Source organism: Cervus canadensis, chromosome 8 (assembly GCF_019320065.1).
Source record: "Cervus canadensis isolate Bull #8, Minnesota chromosome 8, ASM1932006v1, whole genome shotgun sequence".
Taxonomy (NCBI): Eukaryota; Metazoa; Chordata; class Mammalia; order Artiodactyla; family Cervidae; genus Cervus; species Cervus canadensis.
Genome location: NC_057393.1, coordinates 655,068 through 663,574, shown reverse-complemented (window position 1 = coordinate 663,574; position 8,507 = coordinate 655,068). Strand labels below are relative to the sequence as shown.

At 65.4% G+C, this 8,507-nt stretch overlaps 1 long non-coding RNA gene across 1 annotated transcript; it reads right to left on the bottom strand.

Moving 5' to 3' along the window:
- Window positions 1-1,222: 1,222 nt before the first annotated feature.
- LOC122445793 lies at window positions 1,223-1,906 on the bottom strand. Its single transcript, XR_006270677.1, has 2 exons — window positions 1,839-1,906; window positions 1,223-1,763 (listed from the first exon to the last, which is right to left on the bottom strand). It is a non-coding gene; the product is annotated as an uncharacterized LOC122445793 (long non-coding RNA).
- Window positions 1,907-8,507: the final 6,601 nt, after the last annotated feature.

The window sequence follows — 8,507 nt, the reverse complement described above, 5'->3', positions numbered from 1 at the left end:
TGCCTCCCCAGGCCGGTGAGACCCTCCTTCCCAGCCTTGGTGGTGACTGCAAGTGGCCAGGCGGCAGGTGGAGGGAAACCTCCCCAGGAAGCCACGCTGAGGTTTACGGGGCAGGATCATTCCCCCACCCCACCTTTTACAGGACAAAGCCCCCCAGGACTGACAGCCTGTCTGGCGTCACCTGGCTTTCCCGAAGGCCTCCCAGCCCCAGGCCTGGCCCTGGCTGCCTGTCCATGCTCCTCTGCTGGACTCAGCTGATGCAGGACACACTGGCCTGCTCTGCTCCACCTCCTGGTGGACACTCCCAGGCCTGTGTTCTTGCCCGGGGAGCTGCCCATGAGGGATGCGTCCCCTGCAGCTGGGACAAGTCCAAAACGCAGAGGGAGGGTATGCTGGCCGGCCGCGGTGAGTCTGCGGGGTTTCCCGCCCTGTGCCCAGGAGCCATTCCCTGCAGCTCTGACGGGAGGATAATGATGCAGAACAAGGCAGAGCCACTGACGGCCTGCATCCAGCCCTGCCTGCAGCCCATCTCTCTCCCCATCACAGAAAACACAAGTGTCTGGCTCAATGCCCCTGTTACTCATGCACTGAGGGTGTCATACCTGGGGGAGCTAAGCCCGCCCCAGTCCCCTGGTGAGGATGGACAGAAGGGAGCAGGTACTGGGGGTGGGTGTCTGCCTGAGCCTGGGGGCCTCCAGGAGCTGCAGCCCGTCCCCTTCTCCCACCCCCCACAGGACCATCCTACAGCTAAGCCTGGGACGACAGCTGATAAAGGGCGTCTGTGAGCTGTGTTTGCTGGGCCAATTAGCTAATAAGCCCGACAGTCATTGGACCCCCTCTGCCCCTTTTCCAGGCGCCCTCGCCAGGGAGCTCCCACCACCCAGCAGGTGCCCCAGGCAGTGCTGGGGATGGACTGTCTTCACTGCAGCCTTGGGCGTTCTGGCCCACCCGCCCCACCGTTTGGGAGTGCCCTGTCCCCGTGACCCTGGTTATCAGAAAGGTCGTCAGAAAGTTCCCCACCCACCGCCCTCCCAGCTGACATGTCTAGGAGTCCTCTCCCTTGTGTGTGTTTTTTTTTTAATTAAGTTTTATTTTTATTAAGTTCCCCCAAGACCATTCTTACTGATGTGCCCCCCACCCCCACCAGCTTGCATGAGAAAAAAACCACACGACGAGGGAACTTTGCTTTAAATGCACCACATCAACACTCTCCACACTGAACTCTACATGAAATTACCTTTATTTGCATTACACTCATTATCACAGCATGATGAGCGTGGAGAAGCAGCCCCATGGCCACCCTCGCTGACACCCCCCACCGCTGGGTGGGTCAGGCCCCGCGTGGTTACAGGCGGGCCGTCCCACTCCTGTTCCCACACCTTCCATCCCCAGGGCCGCACCCCCACCATGCTCCTGGGTGCAGACCAGGAACGGGGCTTGGACCACACCCACAGCTCTAGGCACCCATGGAAGTGAAGGTCGCCCCATCCTGTCCCACAACCTGTGACCCCCTCACCCCAAAGCGGAGGTCAGAAGCCCTGACCTGGTGTGCGGGACGCGGAGGCAGGTCTCGAGGCGGGTGCCTGGCAGGGAGCAGGCTGTGGCGCAGGGGAACCTCGGGGCCCCATTTTCCCATGCCCTACACCTCTTTAGGCCAGACCCTCAAAGAAGTATATGCATAGGAAAAAGGAACAGCGAGTGGCGTGGCTGCAGGTCCGGGGGCCACGCCGGCTCGGGTCAGTCTGAAGGAGCTGCGGTCGCGGCTGCAGGGGTCCGGGTGTGAGCAAGCTGGGCAGTCAGCGGGCTGTGGGAGAGACCGGGAGGACCGCGTGCCTTACCTGGTCATGGTCGGGCTTGGTCTGGGGTCCCGGTGGCAGGCGAGCAGGGCAGCATGGTGGAGAGCTGTGTGAGGACCGCAGCTCTGTGACTGCAGCCGCCCGGTGCCCTTTTATGCCAGGCGGAGACCTTGGTGGGGCGGCCCGGGCAGCGGCCGTCACGTGCGGTCACAGGCATGCTGTGCCAAGGACCCCGGCCGCCCCCGCACCTGGGAGGTTGGGGCACAAAGACCTGCTCTGAGCAGAGCGCCCAGCCCCAGCAGGCAGGCCCCCAGCAGGCCTGGGACAGGGCCAGGGCTGGCCCAAGCCTCCTCCGGGCCTTATCTCCCTGCGAGCAGCCTGCGTCACGGCCCGGAACACGCGCGCGGGGGCAGCCTTCAGGAGCAGCATCTCCCCTCCGGCCTGGGCGCTGAGCCCCGGACCAGCCCCCGGGAGCCCAGAGGACCTGCAGGCCACCCCGTGCTCAGCTCTGCCCCCAGGGGCCCAGGGGTCTTGGGGGGACACGCAGGGACAGGTGAGGGAGTCAGCACCCAGGGCGGCCAACCAAAGACCCCAGGCCGCCTGCACACAATGCACTCCCCGCCCCCAGGCCCAGGGCCCCAGGAGGGCTCAGCTTCCTGCCCCTGGACGGGGCTGCCAATCAGTACCGTCTAGCGGGTGGACAGCTGATGTACGTGGATGGATGTCCACCGCCCTGTTCACAGACACTTCCCCCCGTGGGGGATGACAGAGGGGTGATCTGAGTCTGAAGCGGACCGGACATCAGGTGTCCCCACACCCCCCCACCCCGTCCCGAGTCCCAGGGTCCTGCTGTGTAGCCCTCACGCCCTCTGCCCCCTCGGCCCTGGGGTGGCCTGCGCCCCCCGCACCCAGGATGGCCCCCCTCTCTGCCTGGAGGTCCAGAGACACCCCCAGCCCCACCTTGCTTTTCTCTGAGGTGGCTCTGGTGTGTGTGTGTGTGTGTGTGTGTGCGTGTGCGTGTGTGTGTGTGTCTGTGTGTGTGTGAGTGCTGTGTGTGTGTGTGTGTGTGTGTGTGCGTGCGTGTGTGTGCGTGTGTGTGTGTGTGTGTGTGTGTGTGCGTGTGTGAGTGCCGTGTCTGTGTGTGTGTCTGTGTGTGTGTCTGTGTGTGTGTGCGTGCGTGTGTGTCTGTGTGTGTGTGCGTGTGTGTCTGTGTGTGTGTGCGTGCGTGTGTGTGTCTGTGCGTGTGTGAGTGCCTGGTGTCTGTGTGTGTGTCTGTGTGTGTGCGCGTGCGTGTGTGTGTCTCTGTGTGTGTGTGCGTGTGTGTGTGTGTGTGTGTGTGTGCGCGTGTGTGTGTCTGTGCGTGTGTGAGTGCCTGGTGTCTGTGTGTGTGTCTGTGTGCAGCAGCCCCTCACACTCACCCGACCAGTGGGCCTGGGGGCTGAGGGCCGCGCTCCAGGATGCAAAGGCGAGCTGAGGGCACAGGTGGCCATGCGAGGGAGGCCATGTGAGAATGAGCACCCCCCGTGAACGTGCCAGGGCCTCTGCCATCCTGGCCCAGACCTCACTGACACCCCACTGGGGCCTGGACCCCTCAGGGCCGGGGGTGTAGCTGAGAATCTGCAGACGCTGGGCTGGATACAGGGGGCCAGTGCCCCCCGCCAGGAGCCTGTCCACAACCCCAGGGCCTCTGGGGGACCTTGCAGCCAGGCGAGGGGCCTGCCGACCCCAGTGGGGGGTCAGTTGCTCAGGGGTCTCCTGGGCAGTTGGAAGGGGCCAGTCTCTGGGCTAGAGGGGGCCACAGAGTGGGTGTCAGACCCCCGACTCTGCTGGGGAGGGGGGACCTTAGGTGGAAGAGGAGACGCCCCTTCCTGGGAGCTCAGAGGCTCGAGGGGGCCACCTGCTGAGTGCCAGGCTGAGGGGTGAAGCCCCAACTGGAAGGGGCCAGTCTCTGGGCTAGAGGGGGCTACAGAGTGGGTGTCAGACCCCCGACTCTGCTGGGGAGGGGGGACCTTAGGTGGAAGAGGAGACGCCCCTTCCTGGGAGCTCAGAGGCTCGAGGGGGCCACCTGCTGAGTGCCAGGCTGAGGGGTGAAGCCCCAACTCGAGCAGCGGCCCTGGGGCCATCTCCGTGGGCCCCTCATTCTCCAGAACCACTCAGGGTCCCCCCATCCCTGGGGCCTCCCCGTCCTGAGTCCCCGCCGCCATCAACCCTCCCCTTCACAGCTGCCTCCTTGGGCTCTTGGGGAGACACTCCTGCCCCTGATCGTGGCTCCTCAGGCCGGCGGCAGGCCTGCAGGAGGGAGGCGGCAGGAGGCAGGTGGACAGGCAGGGAGGCCGGGGTGCGAGGCCTGCGCTCCAGAGCCCTCCGAGGCCCTCCTGGTCATCCTGCTGACCTGATTGTAACATCAGTGCCTGCTGATTATAAACCACGCGAGGAACCAGAGAGGCTCGGCGAGGAGACGGGGTGGGGGCAGCCGCTCTAGGTCTCGGGTGTGTGGACCCCGCTGGCCCTGCTTGGACGCCGGCGTAGCTGGTCCCTTACCAGCTGGAGCCTGGGGATCCTGGTGGGCGGCCAGGGGGGAGCAGGGGGCCAGGCCCACCGTCTGGTGTTCCCCCAAGGCCCCTGGGAACCAGGTGCTGACCCGGTAGAGTCTGTGTGTGGAAGCCCCCCTCGGGCTGCTGGGTAGGGCTCGTCAGAGGGAGGTGGTGGCTGCGGGCTGGGCCTCCCACGAGGAGCTCAGTCCCACCAGCCCATCTGGCTGTGGCCCCCGGAGACCGCAGCCCCTGGAGTCTCAGCCCCTGGAAGCCTCTCTCTGTGGACTCTGGGGACAAAGGGATGGACGCAGGGCCAGCTTCCACCCAGAGTGGCCACAAGCAGGAAGGCCCAGCCAGGGGACGCTAGGGCGGCTCCCTGCCTGACGGGTGCACCCAAGCACCACCCTGCTGCCAGGCGCTGCGCGGCCCCTCGGCAATTGGAGTGGGCCCCAAGCTCAGGGCGGGGACCCGGGCCCCTCCCTGCACTCTGGCTGTGGAGCCTGCTCCCACCGTCCCGGCACCATCAGACTAATGGGAGCCGCCTCCAGCCCCCTCCCCAGGCGGTGAGCATGGTCCCCAGGAGTAGGCACAGCAGCTGGCTTCCAGGGAGGCTGGCCGGGGACCCGGGCTCAGCTCAGGCGGAGTCCTGCCCCGCAGTCCTGCGGCCGCCAGCAGGCACCCAGGGAGGGAGACTGCACGCTCGCCGACTCTGTGGCGTCCACACAGGCCCATGTGGGGTCCTGGGCCCTGTCGCCGTCGGCAGGGCCCCTGCGAGTGGCCCCCGGGATGCGGAATGTGCTGGGCTGGCCTCTCCCTCTGCCCACAGGACAGAAAGTATCTCTGCCGGCCCTGAAGGACGTGCTTGGCACACAGCGGGCCCGCGATAAGGGGCCTCCTTCAGGGCCGCTCACTCCCTCCTTGCGTCCACTCCCGGCGGGGGGCTGTCCCTGCAGCTGTCTGCCCAGCTCGGCAGCTCCCAGCCCCGAAGGTGGCTGCGTTAACCCCTGGCGGGTTCCCAGACAGTGCGACCTCGCCCTCTCCCAGCTGGCCCTGCACCCCGACCGGCGGTTCCCCGGCTCATTAACCGCGGGCGCTCACCACCCCGAGGCCGGGTCGGGGGCCTGCCCCATGAGCAGGTGGTGCCCCCGACCCCCCGGTTCAGCTTCCGCTGTCAGGGAGACACTGAACTTGACCAAGGCCTCGGGGGCAGCAGGCCAAAGGGTGTCTGCCCAAGAAGTCTGTCCTCCCGAGGGGAGCTGCCCCAGACAGACTAGAGACCCCCGAGGGCCCTCGAAGAGCAGGGGGTGGGAGGCCCGCGGCCCGAGGTCCACAGGGAGGAACACACGGGAGCCAGGGGCACGCGGCCGCGGTGGACGCTGTGCGGTTGGTCTGAACCTGGCCTTCGCCTGGCCCTCCACGGTTTGTTGCTAAAACGGGTGTCCCCACACCTGTCCGTGCAGAGGACAGGGGCCTGGAGGGCTGACGGGGAACCATCTGGGCCGGGCCCCCGGCGGCTCCCGGGACCTCCTGGGCTGGGGGTGTCCGGCCAAGAGCCTGGCCCAGGCTGTGAGCCGCGTGAGCGCAGTGAGCGGCCCCGGTGCCCCGGGGTGCCCATGAGCGGCACCTGTGGGTGCTGGGTCCCCGGGCAGGAACTGCGTGTCAGCCGGGCCGGGCCTGAAGGCTCTGAGGCTGGGAGACAAGGGGTTAAGGCTGGGCCCGGAGCCCCCCTGCCTCTGCGGTGGGGGTTTCAAGGCTGAGTCTGTGTGACTCCCTTGCTGGGAGATAATCCTCTCCCTCCCGGGTGGATCGGAACGCTAGCCTGGCCATGGGAACTTCCCTCCACTCTCAAGGCCACGGCACGGGCGGCCTCCCAGGACACCTTGGCCTTCCCAGCCGGAGGAAGAATGTGGCCCCTTTGTCTGCACGGCTGACCCGGCAGCCCCCACCCCAGCCACAGGGAGCCCCCTCTGAGCGCCTGGACCACTGGGCCTTCACAGAAGTGTGCACACATGCCACACGCCTGTGCACACAGGGCTGGCCCCGGCAATCGCTGCTGTCCCTAACCCAGAAGCCCGGGTCTCTTTCTCACTGAGGGCCTTGGCCTCCAGGTCTGGGGAAGGATCTGTCACCTTCAGGCCGCCCCCCTCAGCAGCTACTGCCTCTACGGCCCTGAGTCTTCCAGGACCCCCTGGCCTCCATGGCCCCTGGGGTCTCCTGGGTCCTCGGCCGACTAATCCACAGGCAGATGCTCCTCCTGAAGCCAGTTCAGTGTCCCTGAACCGAGGCCCCTCAGGGCCCCCACAAACACTAAAGGCCCCTTTGTAGAAGCTTGGGGGTCAGTTAGGTGCTGGGAATGTGGGGGTGGGCACAGAGCCCGAGACTGGCCCCAGCCACCTCCATCAGCAGTGTTGGGGGTCAATTAGGTCCTGGGGACGCCAGGGGTGGGCGCAGAGCCCGAGACTGGCCCCAGCCACCTCCATCAGCAGTGTTGGGGGTCAATTAGGTCCTGGGGACGCCGGGGGTGGGCGCAGAGCCCGAGACTGGCCCCGGCCACCTCCATCAGCAGTGTTGGGGGGTCAGTTAGGTCCTGGGGATGCAGGGGTGGACGCAGAGCCCGAGACTGGTCCCGGCCGCCTCCATCAGCAGTGCTCACCCCCGTAGGAGGAGGAAGCAGGCCCAGAGCGGCAGGTGAGCTGAGCTTCCCAAGGACAAGAGCCTGTGAAGCCCCAACCAACATCCTCCTGGCCCCAAGCGTTTCCCAGGGAACCCTCCCCATCTCCTGGTGGACAGAGAAGCCTGTGGCCTGGCTGGTTGGGCGGGGGCACTGGGTGGGGGCGCTATCCCCCTGGGAGCCCTCCGTTGAATGCCCCTTGACTCCTTGCCCCGGACCATGCCGGGGCCTGGGAACGTGGCAGGAGTCCTGAGACCTCCTGCTGCAGGAAGCCTCGGATCGCAGAGGAGAAGGCCTGCTGGAGCCCTGAACGCTCAGCCTGGGGGTCAGAGCAAGGGCTCACAGGCAGCGCGAACAAAGGGGAGCCCTGGGGGCTGAGTGTGAGCATGTGTGCACGTGTGTAAGGACCTGTGACCTTGCAGTGGTGAAGGGGGTCCAAGGGGCCAGTGAGGAACGCCTGGTCTCTCCTGGGGCCCGGCCTGGTGGGAGCCCAGAGAAGGCTCAGCACCGACCAGCCAGCTGCCTGGTGTGGCTGAGTGCGGGGGGCTGGGGGCCGTCAGTCCAGGTGACTGCCGCTGTGGGGTGTCCAGACACGCCCCCGCCCACCTTCTTGGTCTCTGCGCCTGCCTTCTGCCTGGACGGCCACTCAGCTGACTTGAGGGTGGAGTCGGGGGCACTTCACCCCATGTGACCTGTTACACTGAGGGACTGAGACCCACAGAACATGCAGTGGGGGCAGAGCCTGGGGTCCTCTCACCTCCCCTGGGGCGAGGCCAGGGGTGCTCGGGCCCCCAGAGTCCTCACAGCACCCCACTGGACAGCGGCTCTGCTTTTGCTGAAAGGCGAGAAGTGGATCGTGACTTCAGCTGCCGCTTTGGCTGGTTCTCTGAGGGGGGGGGGGGGTCTCTCTCTTTGAACAACGTGTCCTTTTCAGGGTCTGTGAGGGGACAGGACAGATGTCCAGTGTATGCGTGGCCCAAGAGGACCGTGTCTCAGGTGAGCTTGCCAGAAGCATCCTTCTTCTTCCTGATTGTAGAACACATCGCTCTGATGGAACTGTCAGCAACACGGAAGTAACCGTTCTCCCACCCAAGAGCAATCACTGTGAACCGATGGGCTTCTGCCAGCCTGTTCTCCAGGCATCTTTTCACCACTTTCTGCAAGTAAGCATGTCCCTTCCAGGGCAGCCCCACCCAGCGGCAGTGGTGGGCCCCTGGAGGGGGTGGAGCTGCCCTGTGGGGCACCGAGGGCCCAAGCCGCCTTGGGACAGCAGCCAGTTGCTGTTCTTTCCTGTCTTTTCTCTGGGTTTTCATTTCTAATCTCTGTCAATTGCAATCGGCACTCATTTACTACCTGAATTTAATCAAAGCTTTGAGTTAAACAGGACTTCCCTGGTGGCGCAGACAGTAAAGAATCTGCCTGCAATGCAGGTGCCTCAGGTTTGATCCCTGGATCCCGAAGATCCCTGGAGAAGGGAATGGCAACCCACTCCAGTATCCTCACTTG